This window comes from Ailuropoda melanoleuca, chromosome 6 (assembly GCF_002007445.2).
Source record: "Ailuropoda melanoleuca isolate Jingjing chromosome 6, ASM200744v2, whole genome shotgun sequence".
In the NCBI taxonomy this organism is placed as follows: Eukaryota; Metazoa; Chordata; class Mammalia; order Carnivora; family Ursidae; genus Ailuropoda; species Ailuropoda melanoleuca.
In genome coordinates, this window is record NC_048223.1 from 127,167,331 (window position 1) to 127,187,291 (window position 19,961).

Sequence of the window (19,961 nt, forward strand, 5' to 3'; positions counted from 1 at the left end):
TGGGGTTTTGGTGCCAGTGTCTAGTCAAGATAGTTCCTGTGAAATCACAATTCGTACTGGGGTTTTAACTCAGAGGGGGGCTCACTGCAGCGCGTCTTCCTGTGACTTTCGTGTCCACATGTCAGTAACCGTCCTCGTGGGCTGGTGCGGGTCGTGTCCACGGTCCCTCGCTTTGGGGGGCTTTCCCTTGCCTCATGTGACCTTTAACACTTTACTCTGATACTTTAGATTCAAACCACACAAAGAGGCTTCCCTTCATGCATTCTTACTGTCTAAAAACACACAAAAGAAAACTTTTATCTTTGAGGCATGACCATAAGCCCCATATTCTTGAGACTTTTTATTTCAAAATGAAATTTTAAAAAATTGTAGAAACTGTCTGCTGCATATTGATATTCAATGTTTTCTCCATATTGATAAAGCCCAATAAGAAAAAAAAAATGTCTTTCCAAAAGGATTCATCGCCAAACATCTCAAAGAAATAGAAGGGAACTCTAAACGGGCTTCCCCGCAGCCAAGAAGGAATGCACCGGACCTGGCCTTTTCTTTTTTTTCCTCCCTATTTCTTTTTTCCCGCCACTTGGTAGATGATATTGCTTTTCTTCTTTTACTTTTTGGTAAAAGAGAAAGTCACAGACCCCACCCAATGTAGCTTTCATCCATTCTCCTTCCATGTACGTGGTGATTACACAATAGGGCTCATTCTGTTTCAATGGGGATGGAAATCGTGAACAAATTGTAATTTGTTCTCACTTCCCTTTGAACTCACAGGCCAGGTAGGTGGCACTTTAGTGGCAGTGGGGGGGGGGGGCAGCACACGGCGAAGAGACCCAGAGAAGCTGACAGGCACAGAAACAGGTTTACTGAGGGTTCAGCCATACGCTAGAGAAACAGAGTCTCGCCACAGCAACACAATCCCGCAGAATGAATGTTACAGGTCTCTGTGCACTCTCATCTATAGACTGAAATGTATACATCTGTGATTTTTTTTTCTTTTTAAAAGCCCCAGGCCACATGTACTAACAATTCAGATTGTATTAAGGAAAAAAATGCTTCTCACGGCGCACACACATACACACACACACGCAAATACAAAAGCAAGAAAGCCAACAACACCCAAAGAATGCTACAAGAACACAAAAGGTCTAGGTTTCTCCTCGCCAAGAAATACCGTCCTCTTTCCCAAAGATGGGGACTCGGGACATTGCTCAGACCCACAAAAAAGGGCCATTCCATCTGACAGGCAGAGTCTCTGAGTCTGCACAACACTTCCGAATGTTCCCAGGAGCTCTCTGCACTTGTGAATGGCTAGCTGGCATTCCCGGCTATCTCTTTCATTCCCCTCTGCTTTGAACACAGAAGGTAATGCATTTTTTTTTCAGCGTTTCCCAGAGGCAGTAGTCTCTACCCAAATGTATACGGCGGCCCTGGATCGTAGGTGGTACCGATTGGTCGTTGCTGGGACACCATTCCTAGAAGTCCCAGGCAGTGTGTCTAAGAATAATGTCAGTACACTGCAGACCCTACGGGTGCCCGTGGGCAAGATGGGTATTTTGGGATCTCAGATGGCATGGGTAATTCTGGGGCTTCTTGCTGGAGACAGGTAACTGCTATGATAAGGCTGTTTTCCACCCTTTCTGAAGACATGTCGGAGGAGCAATGCTAATTAAACAAATGTGAGGTGAACACGGCAACAAGAAGAAATCGTGAGCGATTTCAAAATAATTTTTTAAAAAAAATCCGAAAGAAATTGGTCGCAATACAGAAACAGGAAACTGTGTTTAAATGATTTTGGAGTTTGTTCCAGACGTCAGGTGGCAAGTAATCACATAATTCCTCATTTCCATTGAATTCCTTAAGGTTCCTCTTTGGGAAGGAGAAGAAATAAATACACCACCGCTTCAATAATTTAAAAGGGGACATGTCTGGGGATGCGATGTGACAACATGTCTGTCGTTCTAGCCCAGCCACATCTTGAAGGAATATATCAATGTTTTCAAAAATTATCTGGGCACTCTAGAAAACGTTAACGCTTTCTTAATTACAAGGTTTATGTCACTTGGTGAAAATTTAATGTAATGAAACATTCAGCTGGACCTTGTGCTGGATGAAAGAGAAAATTATTCATTGAAAATCAGACCATAGGCCACCTACTGTTTTTTTTAACAAATGGTTGAACTATCACGGGGTTACAGAACTTAACATGTAAATTGCACTAGAACTTATAATTTCTGATTCAAATCCCTGAAGACTGCCATTTAAGTCAAATATATGAGTGAAATTTTGCTTCTGTGCCATAATAATGCAGTGAAATGGTCAAAAATCTGAACATATCTAGGGTAATTATTAACCCACTAATAATGTATTTTTAGTTATTTAATCAAAGGTGTAAAAATTATTAATGTCAAATTCTTCTTATAAGAATGAAGTTTTAAACACCAGCATTTAATTTCAAGGGTGACAATGCTAAATCTAACCCATTAGGGGAATTTCTTGCAAAGGCAAGTGGTGTAAGCGAGAGAGAAAGATTGCTGGTCATTACTAGGAAATAGCAGAAAAAGACAATTTTTCTCCAAAATGGTCTTGAACTAATTTTTAACATTAACTGAAATTGATCAATCTTCCATAAGCTCAACTTGATCTATGGGCTAAGACCAAACCCACAAGGCAAATCCCACGGAAATCCCATGCTTCCCAGGTAAACACGGCAGGAGCTGGGTGGCACCGGGCATCCCTGCCCCGTGCTGGCCACGTCCTATTGTTTTCTGTTTTGTGCTGCAGGGAAATCTGAAAGGTGACTTTATGTCACCTGGTAACAGTAATAGATTTTTTCCCCTTTTGTTCTCATCTCCTGAATGTTAAAAACCTATTGGTAATACAGAAATTTCAATTTTCACATCATCTGTGCTAAGGAGGTTCCATTGCCCACGAGCTCCTGCATTTATGTGCTCCTAGGGCCTCTCTTCATCCTCGTGTACGTCCCTGGGACAAAGTTCTTGTGTTTCTATTGATAATACAGAAATCTCGCCATCTCTCAACTCTGGCCGCCTATATCCCAAGGTACTAGGAAGTAATATTTTATTTTTGCAGCCATGAGGTGTAAATGTGTTCCCCTTCACCCTATCTCCCCCAATTTTTGGTGGTCAATAGAACCAGCAGGAGCTTAACTCTATGTGTCCCGGGGAAAATGAAATCTGTTCCCACTGACAGGGAGAGCAGCAAAAGAAGGAGGATCCCCGAAGTTTCCTTTGACCAAATGACTCGAACTCCTCTGCATTCAGCTTATCCACAGAACCCCCCAAATGGGACAAGATTGAGAATGTCTTTTGGTTTTTTTGCTTGTTTTCTGAAAAAAAATGTGCAATTGCAACAGAGAAACAAACAGTAAAAGAAAGGAGAGTTCCAGAAAAGAATCTGAATAAGGTAGTGATGGAGAGCCAGCCCCTAAACATCCAAATGCCATCTCACACTCTAGATTCAAAGGAATAGAGTGACATCTGTAAAAAGAGTGACAGTCATCGATGCATCCAGCAGGCATCCTTCCTTAAAGACACAGAAGCTCCCAGGACGAGGCTGAGCTGCTCTTTCCACTCCCACCCCCTCCCTGCAAACACGTGCTGCCCCAGCCCTCCCCCCCGTCTGCTCCTGTAGCCCCATCACTGGGCGTACTCTTCACGGAGAACCTGGGGTGTCAAAAAGCTGGGATCTCTCCCCGCCCTCGAAGCCACGCCCTGCCCCCTTGCTGGTGCAGGTCCCAGCAGTCCTTGAATCCATGCCCTGTCACGCTCCTTCATCCCTATCTAAGATGATGGGTCAGCTTCGTGCCTCCACCTGCCTTTTCGATCCAGTGCCAACTGCACTAGGAACACCTGTCAGTCCTGCCCTGCTTCCATGTACACAGAGTCTCATTAACACCCCTCTTTCCTCTGGCTACCTGCCACCACGACTTAAGGAGACTTGTGCTCCCAAACACACAAGAAAAAAACCAAAAACTATGTTCAAATACGGTTGTGGGTCCGTCTGACTTCAGCTCACAAATCCTGAGTGATTCGGAGCAACTTCTAGCCAAGGTATTTCAATTTAGACAGGTTCATGCCTGACACCTGGACAAAAAGTTCTCAGAGAACCACCACTGTCAATGAATTTTTAAAATGTTCCTATAATGACCAATATTGATGAATTTTCTAATCTATCAGAGGGACATAGGTCTAGAACAGGGGAACTACTCTCATGTATAATAAACAGCGACTGAGGACATATCACTTCTGTTGGAGAGAACAGTGTATTGTCCTGGGAAAGGGCCTGACATGGTCTGACAAAGCCACAGGGTCCTGCCGCTTGCCCCAAGCCCTGATTCCTTTGTCATAGAAAAGCCCTGGGCTTCCAGAGGCCAATATTTTTACAAGGTACCCAAATGCCTCTTGGAAAATACATCCAGAGGGGGAGGCACATCTGAGCCATCATGGAGAAGGGCAATCTCTGGATGTGGCATCTGCCTGCCACACGGCACACACCCTCCTTTCCCAAGGACACCCATTGGGAATCGAGAGGTGCATGTCTGATTATCTTAGGAAGTCATCCTTTGATCAAGTCCTAAAGCAGCAATATTCTCACCAGGGTTTCAGGCCTCCTAAGACAATAAGTGCCCATACTTATAGGGCTTTTCATTTTCTACTTATCTGGGGACCACGATTGAGTTTGTCTTGGCTTTTCTGCACCATCCTCATGCCCACGTATCTGTGAGGGAAGAAGCAATCTGTCCAGCAGAATACGGACCCTGAAACGCTGCCATAGCCTTGAGCACATCCTCACGGCAGGATAGGCTGGGGCACATTCGGCTTCAATATGGCAGACTGGGCGTGAGGCCGGGGGCCGTTTGTACTGAATGTACTGGAAGCCTTGACCAGCGGAGCCAGCCACTCATTAGATGGATCCGCATGGCTTGGCTAAACCTCCTGTATGCCCAGCCAGTGATAACCGGTCACTGCCAAACAAAGGGGTGATCATGGCCCTCATTCTCCATGCCCCCTTGCACCTGCGCATCTGCGCTCTAGACCAGCCAGGATCTCCCAGAATCCCAGTTTGGCTTTTCTGTCTTTCTTACTAGAGTGTGAGCCACCTGCCAGCCATTCTTGCCGCAGAGTGAGTGTTGCTTTTGAGGGACCCACACTGGTTTGGAGAGACATATTCGCATAGATGGTGCACAGATGCCACATGGCTGGTGGATTGGATGCCTGTCATGGACCAGGGGGGACAGGGAGACACAAGAAAGAGACTGGGGTGGAGCTGAGGAGCTGGCTGGAGGAGCTTGGTGACACCTTTGTGAGCCCCATGGCGGGGGCCTGGGCCCGAGTGGCTGGGCGGCAGGAAGTCACTTTCACACGCGGCCACGTTAAGGTCACTTTGCATTCTCTACCTCACGGGGTCCTGGTTCCCTAACTTATCAGAGCAAATCACATGTCTCCACATGCGCATTCTTAAAAGGCTCCTTAGAGTGAAGAATCCTGTGAAGGAAATTTTACGTTTTTGTGATGACTTTTCAGAAATTTCCTAAGTAAAGCAGGATGTTTTAAAGGGGCCCACCTATATCGCTCAACATGGACATGACTGCAAAGATCAGAATTGCCGGTTGCACCGGACAGCGGGGAAAGACATCAGCGGTGCAGGTAGCAAGCAAGGGCACGTTGGCTAGTCCACCATGCTCTCCGCCAGCCACAGGACACCCCCCACCAGGCTATGGCCAGCCAGTCCAGCTACATTGGCACTGACCCCATTTAGGGAGACCTGGTACACAACTTGGCAGGGTCTCCTGGTGCTTAGAAAAGGTGAGGGCTCATGGCAACATTGCTCACCGGGGCAGCCCTGATCCGCACCTCAGCACCCACAGGACCAGGAGCTCTTGGCATTTTAAGTGAATGTTTTTTTTTTTTTTCCAGGGGGCGCAGGGGCAGAGGGTGAGGAAGAGGGCATCTTAAGCAGGCTCCATGCCCAGCATGGAGCCTGACACAGAGCTCGATCGCACAACCGCGAGATCATGACCTGAGTCAGATGTTTACCTGACTGAGCCACCCAGGCACCCCTGGAGTGAATGGTTTTTGCCTTTGGTTTTTGTAGCTATATGGCAAATAATTTACTTTGGATCCCCATTACTTATCCCAAGCCAATGAGAACATATTGCAGAAAAACACTTTTAAAATATGACAGTTATAGACCTAATGTTTGTGTCCCCCTGACCCCGAAATCATATGTTGCAGCTCTAACCCCTGTGTGATGGTACTAGGGACTGCAGCCTTTGGGAGGTGAGCAGGCTTCGACAAGATCATGAGAAGGGGTTCACGGAGACAGCTCGCTGTCATTTGCTCTTCCCACCATGACAGGACACGGCCAGAAGGCAGCCATCTACAAGGCAGGAAAAGAGCCATCCCCAGATCCCGACCTTGCTGGCACCCCGATCTGGGACCCCCAGCCACCAGCTCTGGGAAAAATAGATGTCTGATGTCAAGCCGCCCACTCTGTGTCCCTGCAGACTGACACAATGACTCTAAACGAGGAAGCTCTTTGTTTTTAATTCAAGGGAACCCATAAGTAGGAACACCAATTTTTGTGCTTGAAATTATAAAAAGCAAAACTGACTTAAGGAAAGAGTGAATGAGAGAAGAAGGGAAGAAGAAAGAATATGAAAGAAAAAAGAAACTCTACCCAATGATTGATGTTGAAACAGAGGTTGAGATGCCAAGTGCCAGCTTTCAATCCAAACTGATTTTTCAAGCCAACTTATACACTCCTAAAATACTTCTGTGTAATTGAAGCATTTTCATAAATGCCTGTATGAATGGCATGGCTATAATAAGCATCTTTTCTGGGCTAGATTACACCATCGCACCAAGTTAGATTCCTAATTATCAGGTTTTCTTGGGAGCACCTGGCTGAGTGAACTTGTACTAAAATATATTTAATTTGGTTTTATATAGCACCTTTTAGTACACACTGTGCCTTATTTCAAACTGTTTTAATGAGTAATGAATTAGATACTGGCAGAGCCGTGACTCCTCAAATGAGTGAAGAGATATTACAGGCTCAGCAATAGCTCAAATTGGAAAACCAGGGCCCCTGTGGCAGCTCATCTCCTGTTCTCTGCAGGAAAGGTCATGCTGTCATGCTTTCCCATGTGGCTGAGGGCAGGGGGGCGGAGGAACCAGCACGTGGACATCAGCACGCCCATGGTGGGGCAGGTGTTGAGAGGCTGGACGCACCTGCTGGTGATGGGACCATGAGCAGTCCGGCTGGCAGAAGGACACTGGAGAGGACGGAACTGCCACAGCTGTATCCCAGTAAGCAAGGAGAAGTGGGGTCCAGCCATCCATCAGTGTGTGTCCCCAAGAGCGGGTTGAACGTGGCATCTGATAATTTGAGGACAGGTGATTTTAGGAAAATCAGGCAGGCAGGGACTGAAACTCAGAGCCCTACCTCCAAACCAAGATGCCTAGTCCCTAAGAGGCCCAAAGAGACTGAATTTACATATGTCTAGGGTGACCATTGTCTTGATTTGCCCAGGACCAAGGGGTGTTAAGTTGGAAAAGTCCCAGGCAAATGGGGACAAGTTGGTCACTCATATGTAGAGCAGATATTTCTCAAAGGGTGGTACTCAGACCATCTGCTCATTTAAAGCCCAGATGCGGGTACCCTCACTCCAGACCTATGGATTGAGAATTTAGGGATGTAGGATTCAACCATTTGTATTTTGGAATGCCTGGGTGGCTCAGTCGTTAGGTGTCTGCCCGCATCGGGCTCCCTGCTCAGTGGGAAGCCTGCTTCTCCCTGTCACACTCCCCCTGCTTGTGTTACCTCTCTCGCTGCCTCTCTCTCTGTCAAATAAATAAATAAAATCTTTAAAAAAAATTTGCATTTAGCCACTACTTTGGTTGCTACATATTTGCAAACAACTTCTGAGATCCATTTTCCTAGAACTAAAAGCAGCAGCAAACATTGTATCAAAAAGGAGAACTTCATGCAAAATCTTCCCTGAAGAGAGGCAGGTCCCCAGACAGAGCTGGGTCCACTGGATGGGAACAAGTGGTCCAAAAATTGGGGAGAGGAGACTGGAGGGGCGCCCATAAGGCAGAAGCAGGCCAAATGTCCTGTAGTGTCCCCCAAAAGGCTAGACGGAGCAAAGGCTCCCCAAAGCAAAGCACATAGTACTTTCCCTCTATTTCTAGCACCTAGCAAAGCCCTCCGAAAGTGAAAGTGAGCTCCATCAAGGGAGAACATGAGTCCAGCTGGGACCTGGTGCTGTATCCTGCCCAAACTACCTCCCAGGGGCCAGGAGTTTCCAGTGGGGGGTGACCCCTTAGAAAGCATAGAACCAGCTTTTGTTAACTTCCTACCTCGACCAGAAACTGTCATCATGATCACATTCAAAACACATTTTACCATTAGAGCCACCCAGTTTGGTACGTTATATGGGCTCCATTACTGGAGACAGACCACTGAATCTAGCAGAGGTGACTTGATCTAGGGCATAATGCAAATAATGAAGAAAGCCAGGTGTGTCAGACTGCAAAGCCTGGATTCTTTCCATTTTACCCACCTGCCGCCAAAGGTAGCACCCTTTATTCCTATGGACTTCTTGGCACATACTCCCAGAACAGATGCATTTTAAGACTCATCCCAGCAGCTGTCCCACGCACCACAGTTTCTGCTGCTACAAAGGGATGGATGTGTCCTGTCCACATCCTGCCATCATGCACCTGGGTGTGCGTTGTAGCCCCACCCTTCCAGCTGTATGACCTTGAGAAAATTAGATGGGCTTGGCTTTCCTGTCCATTTATCACAAATAATAATAGCAGGGGCTCCTGGATGGCTCAGTCAGTTAAGTATCAGACTCTTGGTTTTGGCTCAGGTCATGATCTCAGTGTCATGGGATCGAGCCCCGTGTCAGGCTCCACACTCAGCACAGAGTCTGCTTGAGAGTCCTTCCCTCTCTCTCCCTCTGCCCCTCTCCACTTGTATGCTCTCTCTCTTTCTCTAAGTAAATAAATAAAATTTTTTAAAGAAAAAGAATAGTAGTAGCAACTTCCTTGTAGGGTTATTATAAGCATAAAATCAAATAAATTAAAAATACAATAATGTGGCCTACCACATAGTAAATGCTCATAAATATTAGCTATTAGTCTACCTTTACTCCACAATGAAATGGACATGTGAAATGACCACTGGGCTTGCGACAGTGCAATATGGACATGGATAGCCATAGCTCCAGAAAAGAAGAGAGCTCATCTGTTTTGTTTTCTGCCTGACGTTTGTTTCCAGCTGCAATGATCATGAAATTATATTCAGTTGCTCGAGGTACTCACTACGTGGAAGGTTCTAGCTGAGAACACAACAAAACTTCATCTCTAGTTTCCAAAAACACTCACACATTGGGGCAATAGCTCTGTTCAACTGAGTAATAATAGCAACCATGGAGGTAAGCCTGCCATGCGCCAAGCACTTGAGTCAATGACCCATTTCACTGCTGACAGTAATCTCGCGGATCCATTCATCCATTCACCCACCAAGTATTTGCACTGTACTAGACGCCAGGGCTCCAAGAAAGACTAAGCCATCCCTTGCCCTTACTGAGCTTACCACGCCCTTCTGGTGTTACTAACCCTCTTCGATAAATGAGGAAGATGAGGCTCAGTGACATGAAGTCATCTCCAGGTGACACGGCCAGCATGCGACGGCTCCTGAGCGGAAGCTCAGATCAGCCCAGATCTAAAGCTTGAGCTCCAGCCCCCGTGACACAGCATTTCTAGCCTATTGAGCAGAAGGAAAAGTCAATGCCAGAGAGCAATACGTCTGAGTGTAAGGAAGCTACTGTTGAAAGCCTACATGAGGGAATAAGTACATCTGATCTCAGTAACCTAGAAAACTTTTAGAGACAGTAACTTTTAATTTGGACTTTAACTCAGTTTCCCCAGGCAGGTCAGAAGGGTATTCCAAGCAGGAGGAATGGCATATGCAAAATAATGATGATCAGAAAGGGGATGCAGTGTCTTAGGGTTGCAGGAGGTCCACGGGGACTGGTGTGTCCCTGCAGGGGGAGGGGAGAGACAAAATGAGAGCCCCAGCCCAGCTGGAGAAAGAAGCCAGGGCCCTGGATACCATCATAAAGAATGTGGATATGGTTGTTGGGACAATGGGGGGCTTTGGGGGGTTGAGCATGGAAGTGGCAGCAGCAGCAGGTGGCATGAGGGGATGGGGACATCACCCCCTCCCACGTTCCTTCCTTTCTACAACTGGCCTAGAGCCCTGGGAGAAGCTCCTGCCCCAACTACCCCTCCCCAGTTGCCCCTGCCCCTGTAGTGGGAGAACCCACTTGTACCCTCCCATGTGTTCCTGCCAGTCCTCCCAGCCTTAGGCGGAATTTGCTTTTCTCATTACCTTCCACAAGCTCCCATCTCTGATGTACCAAACATCCCCGTCTACCACATCCGGAGAAGCACACTGAGCCCCGGTTCTTTCCCAGTGAGGTGCAATGTGGAGGGTGGAAGATTGCTGCTGAGGCATCAGACAGGCTCAGAAGTAGGGCCCTGAACAGCCAGGGCCTGAACAGGGTGTCCCACCTCCAAGAACACACTTCTAGTTGACACCTGTCAGAAGATTAAATGAGATGCTGTGTATGCCTGACCCATGATCAGCTCCAGTAAATGAGAGTGGAAACCACCACCACCTCTAATGCCTGTCCAGCAGCTCCTCTCAGATGTGCTCCCTGGGCTTTCCTGGGAGGAATGACATTAGAGGAACCCTGGGCATTCTCCTCCTTCCTGGAGACGCACAACCCACATCATCATGTTAGATGCTGGGAGAGCTCCTTCGGTAAAGGAAACTGTTTAGCTCTGTGTAAGCCAGAGTCTCTACAACTTCTTTGGCCATGAAAATTTTATTTCATCTGACAGCAAGCCACAGAGTTCCCTAGGCCAAGATCTTTGATGTCATCTGGACCCATCTCTTTCTCTTCCACTCATCAGTGAATCCTGTTGGCCCTGCATTCAAAATATATGCAGACCCAGGTCCCTTCTCAACTTCCCTCTATTGCCATCACGGTCCATGCCACCATCTGTCACCTGGATTGCCTCTCTGTTTCCACTCTTTGCTGTGAATCAGCCTTGCCGATGTTAATAAGCCACCCCAAATGTAATGCTTGTCCAGCATGTCTTATTACTCAAGATCCTCTGGGTCACCCTCGCAGTCAGGAACAACTTGGAGGACCTCTGTGCTCAGCTGGAGCTCAGCTTACGCTGAATGGAATTGTCGGGCTTGGTGGTCCAGGGACAGGAGCCTGAGTCAGCAGGGCTCTCCTCTGCCCCGTGGGTCACTAGGTGTCCAGCAGGCCAGCCAGGGCTCTTCACCAGCCAGTCTTAGGGTGTCCAATGGCAGCAAGCCAGGGCAAGCCCCATACCCATGCACTCTGCACTGTTGTCTCTTTGGTCAAATCCAGTCACATGGCCAATCCCAAGGGAGTAGGGAAGGGACTACCCAAAGGCATGAATGCAGAGAGGGCAACACAGAAGCCGGTTTGCAAACAGTCCAACACAAGAGAATTCCCTGGACTTTGACCCTGGCCTGACAAGGACTCTGGGTGATCTCACTTTTTGGACCCTGGGTGATTGGGCCCTGGGTGGTCTTACCTTTGTGCCCCCCCCCCCATTTAGTGCACTCCACCCACATCAGTATCCTTGGCAATCCTCAAACTTGCTGTATTAGTCAGGGTTCTCCAGATAAACAGAATGGATGGGGCATTATATATAGAGAGAGATTAATTTTAAGGAATTGGCTCACATGATTATAGAGGATGGTAAGTCCAAAATACACAGGTAGGCTGGCAGGCTGAAGTCTCAGGAAGTACGTGATGTTTCAGCTCAAGTCCAAAGACGGAATTCCTTCTTCCTAGAGAGACAGCAGGCTTTTTCTCTGAGGGCCCTCACCTGATTGGATGAGGCCCACCCACATGGTGGAGAGTAATCTGCTTTACTCAACATCTACTGACTTAAATGTTATTCTCATCTAAAGCATGCCTTCCCAGTGATATCTAGCCTGGTGTTTGACCAAGTATCAGTATTGTGACCTAGCTGGCTTCACACAGAAAATTAACCACTACACCTGTCCATCACACTCTCAGCTCCTGGTCCCATTATGTACTGTTCTCTCTGCCCCAGACCCCTTTCTCCTGGCTTGCCCCTTGAACTTGACACACCTCTCCTCCACCTTCATCTCAGGGTGACTTTTCTAATCAGAAAATCTAAAATGAAAGTTATTTACACTCCATTTGCTTCTTTGTTTACTGTTTAGAATTCGTTACTACATACGTGTTTGTTTATTTGATTACATCTGTCTCCCCGACTAAAAGAAGGCTCAATATGGTAGGGTTTTTGTCTCTTTTGCTCCATTTATCACCAGCACCTAAATTAATGCCTGGTTGAGCACATGCTCAAGTGTTTGTTGAATGAATAAATGAATCAGGGAATTCATTTCAGGAAATGGAGCACATTTTCAGCAGTGTTTTCCTAAACTACACAAATGCTAAATTAAACTAACAAAAATCCCAAAGTTTGAAAACTTTATAAATTTATTAGCTATTTGCCAAGTAACAGGAGCTAGCTTTTTAACTCATCACCCATTACCTGGAAACGTGAATTAAGTTGTCCCTGTTTATCATCAGGTTTGAAATATTAGGGTTAAGATAAACAGCTTCCTTAGTCACTGAGAAATCACCCCTGAAATGACAAGAATGAGAAATAAAGCAACACAAACTCTATGGTTGTGAAAACCGGAACTCACCTGTAACCTCACGCCACTACGTGTGAAGGACGCCCTCCCACAGCAGGAGGCAGGGCAGGGTGCAGGAAGAGCAGCAGAGGGGACATCTTTGGCTGCAGCTACAGAGCTCAAGTAAAACTTCCAGGTCACAATTTTTTATAGTAGGCAACATACTAAAAAGGGGCAAAATCTAAGATGCTTGGTTTTGAACCCAAAAAACTGAGTATACCAGGGGTAGAGAATTCCCCTTCCCCAGATTCTGTTCGGTACCATGGAGAAGCAAGAGAAATGTGGCCGAATGAGGAAACAGATTCTTGCCGTATTTGCAGAAAGTTGTTGGAGGTGCGCATGGGGAAAAACTTACCTAGAGCTGGTCTTACAGTTGACCTCTCTGGCTGGGGACAGGGAAATGCCACAACAACATGTTGTCTTTTTTTTTTTCCTTAACATTTATTTATTTGACAGAGAAAGAGAAAGTGAGAGAGTGCACAGCAGGGGAAGGAACCGAGGGTGAGAGAGAAGCACACTCCCCGCTGAGCAAGGAGCCCGACTTGGGACTCGATCCCAGGACTTTAGGATCATGACCTGAGCTGAGACGCTTAACCAACTGAGTCACCCAGGCGACCCTACAACGTGTCGTCTTAAGAACTTCCCTGATAATCAAGAACCCTGGCCTGGCCCTTGCCAACCTTAAACTCCTTCTAAAGCCTGGCTCATGAATAATTCATCTCATTTCAGGATGAGTAATAATTTTTTTTAAAGATTTTATTTATTTATTCGACAGAGATAGAGACAGCCAGTGAGAGAGGGAACACAAGCAGGGGGAGTGGGAGAGGAAGAAGCAGGCTCATAGCGGAGGAGCCTGATGTGGGGCTCGATCCCATAACGCCGGGATCACGCCCTGAGCCGAAGGCAGGCGCTTAACCGCTGTGCCACCCAGGCACCCCAGAAGCACAGAATATATTTAAAACACTACTGGAAAGGGAGGAAATGGTCAGGAAAACCAGTGGTAAATAGAGAACACTTGCTAGGAAGAAGTTTCCACGGAGCAGATGGAAATCGTTGCCAAACTAGCCCCATGAATTTTTTAAAACTTAATGAAATAATTACTTCTATAATACAAAATCTCAGAACAGAGCTACAGGAGTTCAGAAAATACGGAGTGCAGCAATAGCTGAAGAAATAAGACGAAAAGAAGTGGAAGAAAAGCTAAAGTCATCACAGGAAAGAAGGGCATGTTGACAAGAGCACGACAGGAAGAACCTTGGCTGGCAGCACAGAGGGCACGTGGAAGACGGGCCCGGGAAACTGAGCAAATAAGATGGAAGTCAGCGAAGATGCGTGAAGAAGGACGGGTAAATAACGTATAGGTAAGATACAGAACACGTAAATGGTATCCCTGGGACAGAAAGCTGAAACACTGGAACAAAAAAAATAAATAAATAAACATGGAGATATAATTTTAGGAAACTTTTCATAAATAAGGTACAACTTTAACCTATAGATTTGAAAGACAAAAATGATGTGGAATGGTCAATGCTGGGCCACGTCAAGTGAAGACATCAATCCTCCCAGAGGACACGCAGCCTTTGGGGACCGAGGAGAAAACGGGTCCACTCCAAGAACCAACCCCTCACACAATCCTTAGGGGAAGAAAGTGTTACCCCAAGAATCTTGCACCTGACCAAAGGGTAATGCAAGTATTAGAGGAAACAAATGGTCAAAAACTCAAGGGATGCCATGTCTATAAACCTTTCTAATAGAAACGACTGGATGCCACCTCAGCCCATCAGAAAATGAATGGATTGGCAAGGATTGGCAGGAAGCATCAACCCGCTGATCTGGAGTGTTGACCTCCAGGGGCAGCTGTGAGGATCAAGATAAGGAACATGGCACAGATGTCACAGCTCCCCTGGCATAAGCAGTTTCCACAGTCAGGTAGTGAGCAGAAGAGGGGCTTAGAGCTAACGCACGTTCACTATTTTTCTCATCTTTTACATTGGGGGAACAAAGATGCCATTTTCAAAGGTGATAAATCAAGTAATATGTAAAAGTAGGTATAAATACATACGTGCAGCAGATGTGAACATAAAGGAATCATATAAGTTTTAAAAACTGGGTGGGGGAAAGATACAGACGTAGTAAAGAGAAGGGCCATATGCACCCCAATGTTCATAGCTGCATTGTCCACAATAGCCAAATCATGGAAGGAGCCGAGATGCCCCTCAACAGATGACTGGATTAAGAAGCTGTGGTCCATATATACAATGGAATATTACTCAGCTATCAGAAAGAACGAGTTCTCAACATTTGCTGCAACACGGACGGCACTGGAGGAGATAATGCTAAGTGAAATAAGTCAAGCAGAGAAAGACAATTATCACATGATTTCTCTCATCTATGGAACATAAGAACTAGGATGATCGGTAGGGGAAGAAAGGGATAAAGAAAAGGGGGGTAATCAGAAGGGGGAATGAAACATGAGAGACTATGGACTCTGAGAAACAAACTGAGGGCTTCAGAGGGGAGGGGGTGGGGGAATGGGATAGGCTGGTGATGGGTAGTAAGGAGGGCACGTATTGCATGGTGCACTGGGTGTTATACGCAACTAATGAAGCATCAAACTTTACATCGGAATCCGGGGATGTACTGTGACTAACATAATATAATAAAATAAAAAAAAAAAAACTGGGTGGGGGAGGAGGGGCAGATGTACACTAAGGTCACGACTTGAAGTCTTCCTAAAATATATTTCTCAGTCTTACAAAACAATAAAATAACTTATGTTGAAGAATTAAGAGGAGAGAGAATCCACTCTCTAGGTTTTGGTCCCAGCTTCTAACATTATTTTATGCCTGAGCCAGTTTCCTTGCTGTAGTCAGGATGTGTCCAGCAATCCGCAAAAAACCTCCTCTTGGGGAGTTCAGTCGCAGGTGGCAGCGACAGGAAACCCTTCCGTGCGTCAGCCGCTACGTGCAAAGCTGAGGAGCACGCTCCACTATGTCACGCAAGCCTCACTACGCCCTCTTGACGCAGGTCTTCCTTGGGGTCTCATTTCTCAGAAGAAGACAGCTTTGGAAGGCCATTAGGGTGCACAGCTAGGAAACCATAAAGCTAGAACTTGAACCTTGGTCCCGCTGGCTCCCCAGTCTGTGCTCTCGACCTCTCACACTGGGATGTCTCTCACCCCTAGTCTTTGTCTGGTTAAGTGTTTCTCGCTGTTTAAGGCTCACCTTGCTTGTCGCCCTCCTTCTGCGCCACAGTAGTTACCAACCCTGCTTCCTCCAAGCCCCACAGCTCAGCGCCCACCAACGAGGGCACAGCACTCAGCCAGCTAATACAGGTAATTATTACTGGGGTGACTTGCACGGCACCGCATCTTGCCCTAAGAAACGGAATCGACAATTTAGGAATCATGTTAAATTCTGATGCTCGCTTTGCCAGTTGGCTCTTTGACTTATGTTTATTATTAACCACTTTATCTTAATGCAGACCTTTGAGTTAGCTGAAGCAAAAGTCAGAACACTTCACTTTGTGAAGAGCACTTAGCTAGGGTCACGGGAGTTAACAAAAACAAGACACAACTTTGTCCCTAAGCTCATTTCTGGAGTCCACGGAGGGGAGGAGGGAGGACCGTGGAAAATAAACAATGCTTCAGATGATCGCAGAAACAAATACAAATTCTGTGCGGTCTCCGGAGGGTTCTGGGGCCTTGGGAATGCTAAAAATCTGAAGTCGGCTCTTAGTTGCTCAATTTGGGGAACACTCCGGTCTCTGATTTCTTCTCTCCTGTCCATTTGGTGGTGGGTGGGCAAGAGGGTCCAAAAAGTCATGTCTGTCTTTTCCACAGCTGACCGTCTACCTCCCGCACAAAAACTAGGCTCCCACCTGCTGACCCTTAGCATTCTCTATTTTGATTTTTGGTCCAGAAAGTTTCCGGGGGGAGAGCTCCAGGGAGGTTTAGGAGATATCTTCCAAATTTCTTTCACCCTTCTCTAGGATGTTCGTCTGTATTTCTTGCATCCCCTCTGCCTTTGCATGAGGACCTCAAAACCGTATTATTTAGATCAGAACTGATATAGATGGCAGCTCTTCCATCCTGAATGGTTCCTGAATCGTTTACTAGAGTGAAGGAGCCCTCTCTTTCCCTTTAAATAGCATATTCTACCCCCATCCAGAAAGATCCATCTGCTAATCTTCTTTCAATTAAAGAGCATGGTCCTCTTCCAGGAAAAATGAGGACTTTTCTTATGGGTTCCTCAGCTGCCCATCAGCTAGATTCTGGATAGAATGGCAAGAACGTTTCTTTGTCAACTCAGAATATTCACAGAGAAAATCTTACCTATCAAATCCCATTCTTTGTCACCATGTAAATTGGGATGGTGACATTTTGGGAAACATTTGAGAAAGGGAAGTAAATGAATAAAAGACATGCAGGGTGTGCAGAAGCGAGCACGTGTAGGCGAGCTAATGCTTCCCGGCTCCTTCTGTGGCTCTCAGAAAGCCTCTGAGCAGGACACAGGTTTGCAGCCGTTCTCCGCTCACCTGGAGGAGCCCCACTGCATTGGGATTCTGGGGAGCTTCTCCTCGGCCTCTTTCCCCATGGCTTTAATTGTCTCCCTAGGGTGGTTACCCCAAGCTTGGAATGAGGGACCCCATGAGAGGAAAGAGTGCTAATTCTAGATGATTTCATTATCTATTCTCTGGTACCATTAATTAACCAGTGGGCCAAGGGCTTGCCATGTGCCACACAGCTGTCACGTCAGATGTCTTGCCTGCCACAGCCACTAACCATCATGTCAGCGGGGCTAAGAGCTCGCAAGGCAATGCCCGGGGATGGTGAGGCTCATTCGTCACAGGCCGCGGCCCGAGACCGTTAGGGGAGACACCTCATAGTTATAAAGCTGTTCGTCTTGCATGTGACAGGAGGGTGGCTGGGGCACAGTGTAGAGGCTTGATGAAATATTATAAAACCAAACACCCCAAAAGAATGGCCAGACAAAAGCCTTTTCCAAAGGCATCTTTATCCCGGACCCTTTCTCCCCATTAGATGCCCCGGGAACGTCGGAAGGGTCCTAGATGACCTGAAAACGGACACATTGAAAGCAAGAGTGGCCATTTAGAGAAAATGACTTCTTACTTTGGGACAGCAGAACATGTCTGGAAAGGTGAGTAATGTGTCTTCCAGCAAACGGCATAAAACAAATGTTGCCAGCCCCGCTTCCCCGTGTGCTATGTCGTACTTTTATGCATGTACGCTGCGTGAACAAGCAGGTTAAAAGTTAAACAGCCGCCTGGGGCTAAGAGCCCGCGCACCGCACAGGTAGGAAATGGGCTCCCTGACTTCCAAACTATTACTCTCTGCCTTTAGCAGGAACTAACAGGCACCGGTGTGCAAAAATGTCTTTCCTGAAGGTGCCGGGTATTATGAAATGGGGCTGCTTTAATGTCTGAAATAGCCATCTGACCTTTAATCCAAAGCCGTAAATTTATCATTGTCTGAAATTGGTGGACTATCATTCTTATTAAGGCCAGTTTTTAGGATGTAGCATTTACAGAATACTTAGTCTCTTGTGCATGAAGAGAGACTTAAAATTCACTGGGGCACCCTGGGAAACGGTAGAATGAAAAGGAATTAGCGATTTTGAGACAGGACGTGGTCACGCTGCTGAATGAAGTAACAAAGGCAAGAGGAAAACAATGCCTGGCGAGATCAAGTTAGTCTATATTTCATAAAATGATAAATCCCTAGAAGTCATGTTTATGTATAATGAATTACAATCCTCCCACATTTACCTTAGTAACATTTTACAGGGGTTGTATTTTACTCCCAACTACCAATTATGTCATCATTCTGGCATTTACCTGGACGTAATGATACACGGCCAACCCATTCTTGTAACATAATTCATTGCTTAAAAGTGTTTGTAAAGTCACACGGCGTTCTACGTACACATAACGACTCGGATATTGCTATTAAATTTTACAGATTAAAGTTTAGTAAACCTTAAAAATCTGATGTTGGTTTCTGGGTATCTTATTAATCCTAAAGGAAAAGATGTTCAGCTATTTAAATGTCAATAAATGTGTAACCCTGTAAGGAGCAGACAATGTAAAATCCATTATACAGAGCCTCACCTACCATTTTAATGGAAGAGAGAGACTGCTTTTTTAACTGTTAAAGGAAGGTCATTTAGACTTTCACTTCTGCCACAATATTATGTCATCTATTAAAATATGAAAATACACACATAAAACACATACGTACACGCTTTCACACTTCATACCCGCAAGCCCCGGCGTCTTCCTTTCCCTGACTCATTAAACTCAGTAAAGAAATCACAACTGCACCACTGGTTTGCATTTATTCATTTTAATTTAGGTTTGGGGGTGGGGGGAACACAAGAATTCAGATCTTTTTATAAGCTTGTGAGGTCACCAAATTTAAATTACGCCTTTTGCCTGTAAAGCGCATTAATAAAAGTCCTATACAGAGGGAAATTTAATATGAATGGTTAAAATGCATGGAATTCAGATTTTACTGTCAAACAGCTCAATTAAACAAATTGAATTTTTAAGCAACAAAGGGGAATTGAATCAAATTAGGACCAGAGTGGGATCTGAAATGTGGGCGCCAGTACCTCTCCAGCAGTGAGTTTTCTTTATTTGTTGCCTCGGCCCTTGGAGGAGGCTGGCAAGGCTGCAGTACAAAGGGATAAAAATGTTCGCCGTTGAAACACAGTTTTTGGCTCCCAATAAATCATCTGTCACTTCATCACAGCCCAGTAGATAATGAGCAATAAAGTTTTCACACTCAGGGAACGAGGACACAGACACAAGAAATACAACTGAAGCTGTGGGTCTGGCTTTTCTGAAAATGGAAGGCGCTTTGTATAAGAAACGGCCCCACGATCCCCTCAAAGGAGAACAGAGCATCAGTACAATAAACAATTTACTGCATTAAAAATTAAACCCCATTTATTAGCAACTTTAATGACAACAGTATGTTCAGGTCGATGCGTTACATAGAGCATGAGGTCGATCCAGAAATAACTCCGTGCCCTCCATCAGCCGGAGCTTGCTGGCACAGGGTGGTCCATACAATGAGTCACTATAATTTTTGCTGGCATTATTTGAAATGTTTATGTGCACACGGTATT